Below are 14,954 nucleotides of genomic sequence, written 5' to 3'. Positions count from 1 at the left end.
CAGGATGCCTTGGGAGCCTCTGAACTCAGCTGGCTCTCTGGGGCCTTCCATTTGGCCTTTGTTTCTCCTGCCCTGTCCTTTTGAAAAAAATCTTTCCAACATGTTTACCTCATGTGACCCAGCACAAGAAATATCTCCTCAAGGCAAGAGCCTTGTTTTGCCTCTGTACCTCCCTTGGCAACCGGCACAGGCCTGTCAGACAGCAGGTCCTCAATAAATACTCGGATGAACGAAAGTTTGGACTTGTCTCTGTGACAGCTGCCAGGCTTGCTGCTCCCTGCCTTGGTTCTCCTTCCCTTGGGGTACCTTCTGTCTTGAAATAGGCATATCTTGTTTAAGGGCTTTATAGCTAGGAACTTCCAGTTGGTTTGTTGAAAACAGCAGAGGTTTAACACAAACTACAGGGACTTGGTAGGGGTACAAATTCCCAGAAAGTCATAGACACCCCAGGTGTTCTCTGTACTTTCTTTGTAGAAGATGGGGCTGGAGCTGGATTTTTCCAGCCCTTTAAATAACTCCAAGAACTCATTTCTCTCGGGTTGCTGGCTTTATCTTGTCTTCGGACTTTTAACCCTCAGAGCCATTTCTCTGACTCTTCCTGTCCCCATTCACCCTTCCAGGGACTCAGCTTTCTGCCAGCTCAGCTTAGAATGAGAATTTCTAGACCAATTTTATTTTGCAGCAAATACTGGAATCCCATCGTAGGCCTGCCCAGGGAATGCCATGCAAAGTTCTGGAGCTCTTTCTCTTCATTACTCTCCTTTCCACTCTGCTCCCCAATTCTGGAATGCTCAGTCTCCCCAAACTCCCATCTTTCTCTCCTCAGCCTAGTGAGACTGCCACGCCCTGTGTGGCACCCTTTCCCCTGCACTGTGGTCTGGAAAAATCCACCAGGAAGAAATCCAGGGAGGGTCTTGGGCTCATCCAGTCAAATCCTGGTTTTGCTCTGCCTGTTATCCGATGTCTGAAAACAATAGTTGCATGTGTTTTGTCCAGTTTTCAGGTTGCTTACAGTAGAAGGGCTGGTCCAGTGACTCCATCATGACCAGAATTAGAAACCTGTTCTTTTATGACATATTTGGCTGAAGTGGACTTTAATCCGTTTTTATTCATTTTTTTCTCTTGGCTTTTCCTTTGGCTTTTTCTTTTATGGTTTCTTCACTTTTTTTAAAAACATCTTTATTGGAGTATAATTGCTTTACATTGTTGTGTTAGTTGCTGCTGTATAACAAAGTGAATCAGCTCTACGTATACATATATCCCCGTAAGCCCTCCCTCCTGCGTCTCCCTCCCACCCTCCTTATCCCACCCCTCTAGGTGGTCACAAAGCACTGAGCTGATCTCCCTGTGCTATGCGGCTGCTTCCCACTGGCTATCTATTTTACATTTGGTAGTGTATATATGTCCATGCCACTCTCTCACTTCGTCCCAGCTTACCCTTCCCCCTCCCCGTGTCCTCAAGTCCATTCTCTACGTCTGCATCTTTATTCCTGTCCTGCCCGTAGGTTCTTCAGAACCATTTTTTTTTTTTTTTTAGATTCCATATATATGTGTTAGCATACGGTATTTGTTATTCTCTTTCTGACTTACTTCACTCTGTATGACAGTCTCTAGGTCCATCCACCTCACTACAAATAACGTAATTTCATTTCTTTTTATGGCTGAGTAATATTCCATTGCATATATGTGCCACATCTTTATCCATTCATCTGTCGATGGACCCTTAATTTGCTTCCATGTCCTGGCTATTGTAAATAGAGCTGCAATGAACATTGTGGTACATGACTCTTTTTGAATTATGGTTTTCTCAGGGTATACGCCCAGGAATGGAATTGCTGGGTTGTATGGTACTTCATTTTTAGTTTTTTAAGGAACCTCCATACTGTTCTCCATAGTGGCTGTATCAATTTACATTCCCACCAACAATGCAAGAGGCTTCCCTTTTCTCCACACCCTCTCCAGCATTTATTGTTTGTAGATTTTTTGATGGTGACCATTCTGACTGGTGTGCGGTGATATCTCACTGTAGTTTTGATTTGCATTTCTCTAGTGATTAGTGATGTTGAGCATCCTTTCATGTGTTTGTTGGCAATCTGTATATCTTCTCTGGAGAAATGTCAGTTTAGGTCTTCTGCCCATTTTTGGATTGGGTTGTTTGTCTTTTTGATGTTGAGCTGCATGAGTTGCTTGTATATTTTGGAGATTAATCCTTTGTCCGTTGCTTCATTTGCAAATATTTTCTCCCATTCTGAGGGTTGTCTTTTCGTCTCGTTTATGGTTTCCTTTGCTGTGGAAAAGCTTTTAAGTTTCATTAGGTCCCATTTGTTTATTTTTGTTTTTATTTTCATTTCTCTAGGAGGTGGGTCAAAAAGGATCTTGCTGTGATTTATGTCATAGAGTGTTCTGCCTATGTTTTCCTCTAAGAATTTGATGGTGTCTGGCCTTACATTTAGGTCTTTAATCCATTTTGAGTTTATTTTTGTATATGGTGTTAGGGAGTGTTCTAATTTCATTCTTTTCCATGTAGCTGTCCAGTTTTCCCAGCACCACTTATTGAAGAGGCTGTCTTTTCTCCACTGTATATTCTTGACCCCTTTATCAAAGATAAGGTGACCATATGTACATGGGTTTATCTCTGGGATTTCTATCCTGTTCTATTGATTTATATTTCTGTTTTTGTGCCAGTACCATACTGTCTTGATTACTGTAGCTTTGTAGTATAGTCTGAAGTCTGGGAGCCTGATTACTCCAGCTCCATTTTTCTTTCTCAAGATTGCTTTGGCTATTCGGGGTCTTTTGTGTTTCCATACAAATTGTGAAATTTTTTCTTCTAGTTCTGTGAAAAATGCCAGTGGTAGTTTGATGGGGATCGCATTGAATCTGTAGATTGCTTTGGGTAGTATAGTCATTTCTACAATGTTGATTCTTCCAATCCAAGAACATGGTATATCTCTCCAACTGTTTGTATCATCTTTAATTTCTTTCATCGGGGTCTTATAGTTTTCTGCATGCAGGTCTTTTGTCTCCTTAGGTAGGTTTATTCCTAGATATTTTATTCTTTTTGTTGCAATGGTAAATGGGAGTTTTTCCTTAATTTCTATTTCAGATTTTTCATCATTAGTGTATAGGAATGCAAGAGATTTCTGTGCATTAATTTTGTATCCTGCTACTTTACTGCATTCATTGATTAGCTCTGGTAGTTTTCTGGTAGCATCTTTAGGATTCTCCATGTATAGTATCATGTCATCTGCAAACAGTGACAGCTTTACTTCTTCTTTTCCGATTTGGATTCCTTTTATGTCTTTTTCTTCTCTGATGGCTGTGGCTAAAACTTCCAAAACTATGTTGAGTAAGAGTGGTGAGAGTGGACAACCTTGTCTTATTCCTCATCTTAGTGGAAATGGTTTCAGTTTTTCACCATTGAGAACGATGTTGGCTGTGTGTTTGTCATATATGGCCTTTATTATGTTGCGGTAAGTTCCCTCTGTGCCTATTTTCTGGAGAGGTTATATCATAAATGGGTGTCGAATTTTGTTGAAAGCTTTTTTCTGCACCTATTGAGATGATCATATGGTTTTTCTCCTTCAATTTGTTAATATGGTGTATCACATTGACTGATTTGTGTATATTGAAGAATCCTTGCATTCCTGGGATAAACTCCCCTTGATCGTGGTGTATGATCCTTCTAATGTGCTGCTGAATTCTGTTTGCTAGTATTTTGTTGAGGATTTTTGCATCTATGTTCATCAGTTATCTTGGCCTGTAGTTTTCTTTTTTTGTGACATCTTTGTCTGGTTTTGGTAACAGGATGATGGTGGCCTCATATAATGAGTTTGAGAATGTTCCTCCCTCTGCTATATTTTGGAAGACTTTGAGAAGAATAGGTGTTAGCTCTTCTCTAAATGTTTGATAGAATTTGCTTGTGAAGCCATCGGGTCCTGGACTTTTGTTTGTTGGAAGATTTCTAATCACAGTTTCAATTTCAGTGCTTGTGATTGGTCTGTTTGTATTTTCTATTTCTTCCTGGTTCAGTCTTGGAAGTTTGTGCTTTTCTAAGAATTTGTCCATTTCTTCCAGGTTGTCCATTTTATTGGCATAGAGTTGCTTGTAGTAATCTCTCATGATCCTCTGTATTTCTGCAGTGTCAGTTGTTACTTCTCCTTTTTCATTTCTAAATCTGTTGATTTGAGGCTTCTCCCTTTTTTTCTTGATGAGTCTGCCTAATGGTTTATCAATTTAGTTTATCTTCTCAAAGAACCAGCTTTTAGTTTTATTGATCTTTGCTATCATTTCCTTCATTTCTTTTTCATTTATTTCTGATCTGATCTTTATGATTTCTTTCCTTCTGCTAACTTCGGGGTTTTTTTTTTGTTGTTGTTCTTGTTTCTCTAATTGCTTTAGGTGTAAGGTTAGGTTTTTTATTTGAGATGTTTCTTGTTTCTTGAGGTAGGATTGTATTGCTATAAACTTCCCTCTTAGAACTGCTTTTGCTGGATCCATAGGTTTTGGGTCGTCGTGTTTTCATTGTCATTTGTTTCTGGGTATTTTTTGATTTCCCCTTTTATTTCTTTAGTGATCTCTTGGTTATTTAGTAGCGTATTGTTTAGCCTCCATGTGTTTGTATTTTTTACAGATTTTTTCCTGTAATCGATATCTAGTCTCATAGTGTTGTGTTCAGAAAAGATACTTGATATGATTTCAATTTCTTAAGTTTACCAAAGCTTGATTTGTTTTTTTTTTTTTTTTTTTTTTTTTGCGGTACGCGGGCCTCTCACTGTCGTGGCCTCTCCCGTTGCGGAGCACAGGCTCCGGACGCGCAGGCTCAATGGCCATGGCTCAGGGGCCCAGCCACTCCACGGCATGTGGGATCTTCCCGGACCGGGGCACGAACTCGTGTCCCCTGCATCGGCAGGCAGACTCTCAACCACTGCGCCACCAGGGAAGCCCAAAGCTTGATTTGTGACCCAAGATACGATCTACCCTGGAGAGTGTTCCATGAGCACTTGAGACAAAAGTGTATTCTGTTGTTTTTGGATGGAATGTCCTATAAATATCAATTAAGTTCATCTTGCTAATGTATCTTTTTTTTTTTTTTTTTTGTGGTACGTGGGCCTCTCACTGTTGTGGCCTCTCCCGTTGTGGAGCACAGGCTCCGGACGCGCAGGCTCAGCGGCCATGGCTCACGGGCCCAGCCACTCCGTGGCATGCGGGATCTTCCCGGACCGGGGCACGAACCCACGTCCCCTGCATCGGCAGGCGGACTCTCAACCACTGCGCCACCAGGGAAGCCCCTAATGTATCTTTCAAAGCTTGTGTTTCCTTATTTATTTTCACTTTGGATGATCTGTCCATTGGTGAAAGTGGGGTGTTAAAGTCCCCTACTATGACTGTGTTACTGTCGATTTCCCCTTTTATGGCTGTTAGTATTTGCCTTACGTATTGAAGTGCTCCTCTGTTGGGTGCATAAATATTTACAATTGTTATATCTTCTTCTTGGATTGATCCCTTGATCATTATGTAGTGTCCTTCTTTGTCTCTTGTAATAGTCTTTATTTTAAAGTCTATATTGTCTGATATGAGGATTGCTACTCCAGCTTTCTTTTGATTTCCATTTGCATGGAATATCTTTTTCCATCCCCTCACTTTCAGTCTGTATGTGACCCTAGATCTGAAGTGGGTGTCTTGTAGACAGCATATACACAGTATACCACATCTTCTTAAGCCAATTGTCTATTGATGAGTACTTACAAGTTTCTTGATTGCAACGTTCCCATGAGCTCTCATTTTCTTTTATGAGAACCACATTGCTTTAATTATTGTAGCTTTATAATACGTTTTGTTATCCAGAAGGGTGAGCCCCCCCTTTAACTTTTTCAAAAATTTTTAGATCCGTTTGTAGGCGGGGTTTGGTTATTGGTGGGTTTCACTAAAGGGCATAAGGTGGTTAGCTGGATTTTTCACTGGAGCATCCCTGCTGCAGTTAATCCAATGGCCGTGGAGGGCTCTTCAGAAAGGAATTCCCCAAACATTTGGGAAATAGAAGCTCAACTGCCAGCATTTCCGCAGAGGGGAAAGGGGTCTAGGCATCTCACTCTTTGGTACAGAGGTGGCCCCTGAGTGCCCCTGCTTTCAGTCTGGCTGTGCAGACCTCTCTGGATATAAACTGCCCTTCTGCAGTGCAGGGGATTGCCTAGTTACAGGAGGTGGAGGAGGGGATGTGTAAGCTCTAAATGGTTTTCATAAAACTTTCAACTGATTCTCCAATTTTTAGTCTGCCCTGCACCCCTGCCTTCAGAGGTAACTGCTACTTCAGGGTTGTGAACTTACTAGGGTTGTCCTCATTTTTATTCACTTTGCTCACTAGTGCCAGTTTGAGTTCCATTTTCTCAGTTCTGCTGATTCAGTTACCACTCATCCACCCACTACCAGCTTCCAAGTTTTGTTGAAATTTCTTATCTGCTGTTGATTTTTCTTCCATTCTCTTTGTCATTGTGGGTGTTTCTTATTTTTATTCCTTTACTGTCATTATAGTAGATCTACAGAGAAAACAGACATGAATGTGGGCATTGAATCTACCTCTTTCAAAAGAAAACTCATTATATTCTCTAATAGGATATTATAGTATTGAGGAAAGCTATTAATTTTGCATATTTATCATATATAAAACATGTTATTGAATACATATGCAAGAACTCTAGTTCTTTTTTTTTTCTAGTTAACTGCATTGGGTTTCTGGATAAAAAACATTATTTGCAAGTAATGGTAACTGCAATTGTACTTTTCTGGAATTTATATCTTATTTCTTTTTCTTTTGTTACTGTATTGGTAAGACCTCCAGGAAAATGTTAACTAGTAGTGGTGATGGCTGGCATGCTTGTGTTGTTCCTGACATTAATATGACTATTTCCAGTTTTACACTAAGTTGTTTGTTGTTGATTTCTGATAATTACCTTTTATAAAGTGAAGGAAATTTCCTTTAATTCCAAATAACCAGAGGTTATCTAAATTAAGGATGGATACTGAATTTTGTCAAATGGGTTTTCAGTATATACCAAAATATTAATTAAAATCTTATCCTTTTGGGAATTCCCTGGCAGTCCAGTGGTTAGGACTCCATGCTTCCACTGCAGGAGGCACGGGTCTGATCCCTGGTCTGGGAACTAAGATCCCACGTGCTGTGCAGTGTGGCCCAAATAAATAAATAAACCACTAAAAAAACTTATCCTTTTATATGTTAGTATAATAAATTACATTAGTAATTTCCTAATGATCAATTATCTTTGCAGTTTTTGAGTAGAAACCTATTTGGTTATAGTGTTATTTTAATATATTGCTAGATTTGATTTCCTGATAGTTGATTCCTTGGTATTTTGCAGCTATAGCAATATAGATATATGTAGAGATGGATTTATTGTTTTATTTGTATGCATTTCTTTCTTTTAGGGTTTTCCTAGCTTACGCAAAGAAAAGTAGAAGCCAGTATTAAATAATATGTCCCACTTTCTTAGAATTTACTGAGAGTTTCCTTGTGACCTAGTGTATTTCACTTTTTATGAATGTTCCATAGGCATATTTGTTAGACTAGACTTGTAATTTTCATTATTCAGATAGTCTATATCCTCATTTATGTTCTGTCTACTCAGCCTATAAATTTCTCTGAGAGGATTTTAACTCTCCCATGTTTAACATTTATCTATGGTTATCCACATTCTCAGATTTCTAATAGCTTTTTTAAAAAATTAATTAATTAATTTATTTTATGGCTGTGTTGGGTCTTCATTGCTGCACGGGCTTTCTCTAGTTGCGGCGAGCAGGGGCTACCCTTCGCTGTGGTGTGCGGGCTCCTTCTCGTTGTGGTGACTTCTCTTGTCGCGGAGCACTGGCTCTAGGCGCGCACACAGGCTCAGTAGTTGTGGCACATGGACTTAGTTGCTCCACGGCATGTGGGATCTTCCCGGACCAGGGCTCGAACCTGTATCCCCTGCGTTGACAGGCGGATTCTTAACCACTGTGCACCAGTGAAGCTGCCCTCTAGTAGCTTTTGATTTAGGTATTTCAGTGTTACTTTGTTTAATGTCTAAAAAATTCATAACCATTGGGATGTCCCTGGTGGTCCAGTGGTTAAGACTCCACACTCCCAATGCAGGGGGCATGGGTTCGATTACAGGTTGGGGAACTAAGGTCCCACATGCCGCATGGCTTGGCCAAAAAATAAAAAATAAAAATAAATCGCAACCATTACATATACTTGAAGAATTTTACTTTTTATCCATATTCATTCAATCAAGGATTATTTATTGTGCTTCCACTATGTACCAAACACTCTTCTAGGTTTTGGGGATTCAACAGCGAACCAAACAGATAAAAATTCCAGCCTTCATGAAGCCGGCATTCCAGTAGGGAGGAGAGGTGGTTAGGACATCTGCCCCCTTCTCAGAGCCACAGGAAGGAGTCCTGTGGTGCTTGAAACCTGGGGCTGGGGACCTTCTGGAGTAGCCACTGCTCACCCAGCCCTCCATAGTCTGTGGTCTAGAGCTAACAGAACAGGAACTGGTAAACCTGAAAGACTCTCTCCCGCTCACATTCTAGGGTCAATTCTCATGCCCGGGCTGGCCCTTTCTCTCCTCTAGAGGAGGTTCTGAAAGCTGCAGTCTCCCCAAGAAAGAGAAAGGCAGAGGAATTAAGTTTTCTGTAGCTGGAGCAGAGAGAATCTGGGGAGGCAGAGTGAATCCGCAGTTGTCCTGGGGGAAGTAGTCCGCTTGTCACCCTGTCCCACTCTGCCTCCACTCAGATTGCATTGATGGCAACAGCAGGCTGTGACGATTCCCGCCACCTGGGGTGTGCCCACAGCCTTGTCTCCCAGGGCCATGGTTTCCAGTCTCCCTCAGTAGGAGGACCCAACCTGATGAGGCTGGGGTCTGTCTACACATTGTGATTTAGGGGACAGCCGGACTCTGGCATAGGGAGGGGAAGGCATAGACCTTTTGGCTGTCATGAAATGACCTTCGAGGCCTAGTTTTCTAGAATAATTTCTCAGTCAGGAGGGAGAACGCATTCTGGAGGAAGATGGCACAGCATCTTGAGGATGGAGGTCACTAGTTTAGAGGAAAAGGTACCCCTACTTATTATAGTTGTAAACTCCAAATGTCCTCTACCAACTAATGTCTCAGCCCTCCATGCTCCAGAACTCTTACAACACTTGCTCCCATGAGCAATGCCCAGATTTGGGCCTGGGCCTTGGCCAGGTCTCCCCATAAGCCTACACCGTGCCTACTAGGAAGACCCTCTCTCTTTGTATTTTCTCACTTATAGGGGCCAGTTATAAATGGCTCTACCTCAGTCTGCTGCTAGCAATTCCTGCACCTCAAAGCCAAACACCCCCAAGGACCCACACTGCCAATGAAGGCTCCAGGCCTCAGTTAGAGTCACAGAAGAGTGAGGAGTTATGGGCTGCTTTTTGGGGGTGGTGGTGGTGATTTAGGATAGAACAAGGGGCTGCCAGCTGGGCCTCAAGAAGGCTTCTTCCTGCAGGACAAGTGTCCACGCAGCAGGGTATCCACAGCACAGCTGTGCCCCTCAGATCCCCTTACCCTCCCCCAAGGCAGTCTGGATCCCACTTCCTCTCGAACCTCCCAGAGCCCTGCTTTTGTTGCAATCTTACCCTTCTTCGATTTGACAAGAACTTCCCAGTCTCAGCTGCATAGATCCCAGGACCAGGAATCTAGGCCCTCTTCAAGGTGGTTCCACCGAGCCTCTCATGGCGTCCTCGCTGTAGGGTCACTGGAACCGAGCCCTGGGCCTCAGTGCCCCTCAACCAGCTCTGACTGCAGTTCCTGCACTGTTGCTCAGAACATCCCTCTGCCTGGGTCACTTAGGATTGGTCTGTGTAATAGCCAAGTTTCTGGACATTCCATCTGGTTCATAAATCATCATGGCTGTTCTCACCATCACTTCCAATGGGGTGGGAGTTACACAAGGCAAGAGAGGTTCGTGGTTGTAGACCCAGGCTGTGGCCAGACTCTCTGCGTCCAGTCCCAGCTTTGCCCCTTCCTAGCTGTGAAAGCCGGTTACCTGACTTTGGTGTCTCAATTTCTTCTTCTGTGAGTAAATGAGAATCCCTCACTCTTGGGGCTGTTGTGTGAATTTAGAAAATTAGCACGTATGTTGAGCTTCGAATACTTCATGGCACCCAGATCCCACTGTATAAGCCGTAGCTGTTATTGTTACACCAATAGCCTGATGGACTCCTCACTACAGCTCTGAGGAAGTTCCTATTATAATCTCTGCTTTATAGATGGCAAGGTGAGGCCTAGAGTTTGGATGACTCGCTCAAAAGTCCTAGGAACCCCTGTGCTGCAGAAGCTCTTCCCCTCTGAGCCACGATGAACCCCTGGGCCCTGCTTAAGTCTCAGCTCTTCCGTGTGACCCCACAGGCCCTAAGCTTCCATCCACCCCTTTGCGAGGTTGCCAGGCACCTTTGGCATCTTGTCAGAGCTCCAGGCTTTGGCTGTGGCCTTAGCCCAGCAGCACAAATGAGAAGGGCACGAGTTGAGGGTCCCTGTGGGGAAATGACCTTAAAGCAGCTTCCTGGGGACACAGCCTGTGGGTCTGTTCCTCTTCTCCGCTGTTGGTGGAAAAGCACTTCTGACCCACTGTTACCTCTGCTGAAGATGTGGCCAAGAAGTTAACCCCAGCTCATGCCCAGGGGGTGCAGGAGGAGCTCAAGGGAGGTGAGGTGTGGGGCACAGGGAGCAGGACCTTGGAAGAGGAGCAGGGCCCGGGTGCTGGGGCACCAGGCTAACCGGAGGCACAGGGCTGGGCCCAGAGCCCTTGGGATGGGGGCCGCTCAGACCTCGAGGAAAAAGGACTGCCACGGAGACGGCAAGCCTGAGCTCGAGGCTCAGCTCTGCCACTGACCAGCAGCAGGACCTTGGCTAGGTACTCAACGTCTCTGGCATTAACTTTCCCGCTTGTACATCGGAGTAAAGTCTAAGTCCCAAGAATGTGGTGAGATAGAATAATATATAGTATGTAATAAATAATACGTAATAATAATAATACATATTATGGGAAAATGAATACTAATGTGAAATTACCAAATTGACTTGGGTAGGCATTCTGGGCAGCGCAAACATGTCCCTTTAGAGTGTTTGATCCTTGTAAAATGTCATTCTTTGCCTTCTCTTACTAGAGCTGGTTTTCACCGCTCTCTCATGTCTTGACTGACCTAAGGAGCTTAAGGGAACTGTGTCTGAGCCACGCTCTGGCTGGTGTGGTAGAGGCTTCCAAGCACCCACGATGGGTGTTTCCATCAGCAGGAGGGGGTGTTCTTCTCAGCTGGGTCCCAGGGTAACGAATAGGCAAAGACTGATGAGGTGAACGTGCTGGGGCAATTTCTCTGTCTCGGGGTGGAAGATAATGTGGACCAGACTGTCCTCACTCCCTTCTCCAGGGTGCCTTTCTGCATCGCAGAGGCAGGAAGGCCGAAGCTCCATTTCCCAGAACCCCTTGTACCCATGGCTCTGGATGCCAGTTAAGATGATTTAGTTAGGGCTTCCCTAGTGGCTCAGTGGTTAAGCATCTGCCTGCCCGCAGGGGACACAGGTTTGAGCCCTGGTCCGGGGAGATCCCACATGCCGCGGAGCAACTAAGCCCGTGCACCACAAACTACTGAGCCTGCGCTCCAGAGTCGGCGAGCCACAATACTGAGCCCATGCACCACAACTACTGAAGCCCGCGGGCCTAGAGCCCGTGCTCCGCAACAAGAGAAGCCACCGCAATGAGAAGCCCCGCGCACCACAACGAAGAGTAGCCCCTGCTCGCTGCAACCAGAGGAAAGCCCATGCGCAGCAACGAAGACCCAGCGCAGCCAAAAATAAATAAATAAATTTATTTTAAAAAAGATTTCGTTAGAAACAGGTTGTGTGAGATTACCAGCGTGGAAGTGAGGCAGAGCGCCCCTCCCTGTCCTACTGTTTCCTGTGGACATGCCAGGGCATGGGAAATTGGGGTTTCCTCTGCAGCAGTCTTCCCGGGCCCCTCCCCCAGCTTCGGAGGCTTGAGTGGCAGCTGCAGGGGCAGGGGCTCCCTGCTGCCTGCTGCTGCTTTGGAGGTGTGTCCTTGGACTCAGAGCCCCTCCTGCTTCTCCCGCCCTCCCACTGATTGTGTAAGCACCTTTATAAACCCCTGAATTAAACCCCTTGGCATCTGCTTGAAATACCCAGAAGAGTTTCTGACCCTAGACGAGTTTTCTGGACCTTGACTGGTGCAAGTGGCCTGAGGACTTTGCTGCTGTGAAGGTGATCCCTGCCAGACACCAGCCACGGCAGAAGCCTCAAACGGGACAGCTCCATTCTGGGAAATGACACCCAGGGGCGATGATGAAGGAGCAATGATTTGGAAGGAATCTCAATCCCTGAGTGACCATGAGGGTCAGAGATGCACTACTGACCTCCACGTTTCACACTGTTAGAGGCGAGAGAAATAAACTTTTTGTTCATCAGGCCACTGCATTATTGCGTGACGGAAAGGTGTAGGCCCCTCAGCTCAAACTGGTGTATGTCATTGCTCTCCCTCAGAACAGATGGCTCAGTTGAGGAATCAAACAGCCAAGGGGCCAGAAAATGATAGCTGGAGTTGATGGAGGGGAGCAGGTCTGAAAGAATAAAGTCTGGGTTTCTCACACTGGGTTCCTGATGCACACCAGCTTGCCCACGCGAGCTTTTGGCAATAAAATAATGTCGGTGAGGGGGCTTCCCTGGGGTGCAGTGGTTAAGGATCCGCCTGCCAATGCAGGGGGCACGGGTTCGAGCCCTGGTCCGGGAAGATCCCACATGCCACGGAGCAACTAAGCCCGTGCACCAAAACTACTGAGCCTGCGCTCTAGAGCCCGCGAGCCACAACTACTGGACCCACGTGCCACAACTACTGAAGGCCCACGTGCCTAGAGCCCGTGCTCTGCAACAAGAGAAGCCACCACAATGAGAAGCCTGCGCACTGCAACGAAGAGTAGCCCCCCGCTCGCCGCAACTAGAGAAAGACCGTGCACAGCAACAAAGACCCAATGCAGCTAAAAATAAAATAAATAAATAAATTTGTTTAAAAAAATAATAATGTTGGTGATGTTCTTTTTGACACCCAAGGAAAGTTAAGTAAAGGGGTAAACCATCTCCATTTTAAGCTTCATCCCCACACACCTGGCTCTTGCTGCGTTCTCTCTGCCTGTCAGCAGACAGCACCAAATGAACTCAGAGCACATAAAGCAATTTCCCTTCTTTAAAAAATATATTTTAAAAATTATAAAAGTAATTTCATGCTATGAAAATGCAAGCAACACAGAAGATGGGATTCACAGATCAAAGCTCCCCATTCCCAGGCCCACTGCTCAGGGGAACCCCAGTTAAGCATTTGGTGTGTCCTCTTCTTTTCCCCTTGCCCTGCCTCTGAAGGCAGTTGCCATGGAGATGGGGCTGAGGAGGTGGCTGGTGTGGCTAGGAAATTAGTTCTATGTGGGAACCGAGCAAATAAGTAACCAGAGTGAAGTTTCTCACTGTTGAAGAAGGGAATTAAGGGGGAAAGGGGGAAACTAGAGAGAAACCTGAGGTATTGGATTGGAACTGGAGGTATTACTGTGAACTCATGCTTTTTAAATGTATCTGTCCATCTATATACAGAGATAGATACAGCTGTATGTGTGTGTATGCTTCTGTGCATGCATACATCTATTTCCTGTCTGCAAAGAGAGCCTAGAAGTAATGACATCCCAAAAGGAATGAACATCCAAACTTGGTTTCTAAATCCTATCTTCCACTAAAAGGAGAATTGACCCATTTCAGGGCGGGGACTAGGAGAATTCGGGATGAGCCTGGAACATGTTGGCTTTTTGGCACAAGTAAGTAAGTGCTCAAACAATGAAGGGGTCATGTCAAAAGGACAGAGGAGCCAGTTTGAAGGGGCTCCCACTCTCAGCTCTTAAGTCTCAGCTCTTTCATGTGACCCCACAGGCCCTAAGCTTTGAGCTGAGGGGCCTACACCTTTCCGTCACGCGATAATGCAGTGGCCTGATGAACAAAAAGTTTATTTCTCTCGCCTCTAACAGTGTGAAACGTGGAGGTTAGTAGTGCATCTCTGACCCTCATGGTCACTCAGGGATTGAGATTCCTTCCAAATCATTGCTCCTTCATCATCGCCCCTGGGTGTCATTGTCCCAAATCTCGGACAATATAAGCATTAAAATAAATGATATGAATGAATTACATCTTATTGACTAAAATAGAAATTCATGAGCTCATGCTGACATAACACAAAATGAAACACTTACTGGGGAGAAGGGAGAGCTCTTCCTCAAAGAGGATGCTGACCATTTGTCTGTTATCAGCATGGTGGTTAATTCAGGCAGGAGTCAGTAATGGATGCTAAGGATATCTCCTCACGAAATATTTATCAATTAAGAGGGAAAAAAATGTCAATTTATGGTGAAGGAACCTGGCAGACACCACCTTGACTGGGTGATCAAAGTTAACATTGCCAGCGGTGGGACAGGTCAACATCACGCCTCCTGATGTGAGGCACTGAGAAAAGCTCAGCATCTTTCCTATCGAGTCCCTGCCAAGAGGGCAGGACCTGGGTCTGGACATGAGGAAACACTGAACAGACCCAGGCTGAGGGACATCCTCCACACTGAAAGGCTTCTACTCTCTGAAACTGTCAAAGCCATGAAGACAGGACAAGACTAAGGAAACGCTTTAGAAAAAGAAAAATGAAAACGGGAATACGCATAGAAAGGTAGTGGTGGAGCACATGTGAAAAAAGTTAAGTGGGAAATCTAGGTGAAGGGGATATAGGACCTTTTTGTTTCTGCTCTTGCAACTTTTATTTCAAAATGAAATTGAAAAACGTTTTGTGTGTATCTATCAATTTTTTTCTGGTAAACGTATATATGTTCGTATGTATAT

This window comes from Phocoena sinus, chromosome 13 (genome assembly GCF_008692025.1).
Source record: "Phocoena sinus isolate mPhoSin1 chromosome 13, mPhoSin1.pri, whole genome shotgun sequence".
Classification (NCBI taxonomy): domain Eukaryota; kingdom Metazoa; phylum Chordata; class Mammalia; order Artiodactyla; family Phocoenidae; genus Phocoena; species Phocoena sinus.
Note: the sequence above shows the minus strand (reverse complement) of the source record.